We start from the raw sequence: 574 nt of genomic DNA, 5'->3' as shown, positions 1-574 counted from the left end.
ATTTATTAGAGAAAATCTTTAAAAATACTCAAAAATACAGAGTATAATAACTCTTATATATACATAACAGTCATGTAGTGGTGACAAAGTGAGTGGAAGATCAGAAAACGTACCATACCTGCTGGTGAGGGAAAGGGGACTAATTGTCTTAAAATAAGTGAGCCTAAGATAGCAAGACTCTTCATATGTGATAAAGTAGCCTATAAATCTAGAGGACAACAGGGGGAACAATCTCTCCCTCTCTAGTAGCTACCTGCCAGCGGAGGTGCACCTTAAGTTGTTGGGTGCCCCCCGCTCCACGTCGGCTGTCCCTAAGCTTTCCCTTTAACCTGCAAGTCGCAAAGGGACCCACCACCAAAACAATAGAAGTGCAGAAATAGTCAATAAGTCATTATAAGGTATTAATAACCAATAAACCTGGTAACACTACAAATTTGGGAATCAAAATGTGGTTTTACCGATGATATCAATATAATACTAGCCAATTCTAGATGATATATAGATACAGATATACCATGATGTATAAAAAAAGTATAATTATAATCCCAGCAAGGAACTTATCTGCTGGGGTCAC

This window comes from Anomaloglossus baeobatrachus, chromosome 8, assembly GCF_048569485.1.
Source record: "Anomaloglossus baeobatrachus isolate aAnoBae1 chromosome 8, aAnoBae1.hap1, whole genome shotgun sequence".
NCBI lineage: Eukaryota > Metazoa > Chordata > Amphibia > Anura > Aromobatidae > Anomaloglossus > Anomaloglossus baeobatrachus.
The sequence above is the reverse complement of the archived record's forward strand: the minus strand, read 5'-3'. Positions refer to the sequence as shown.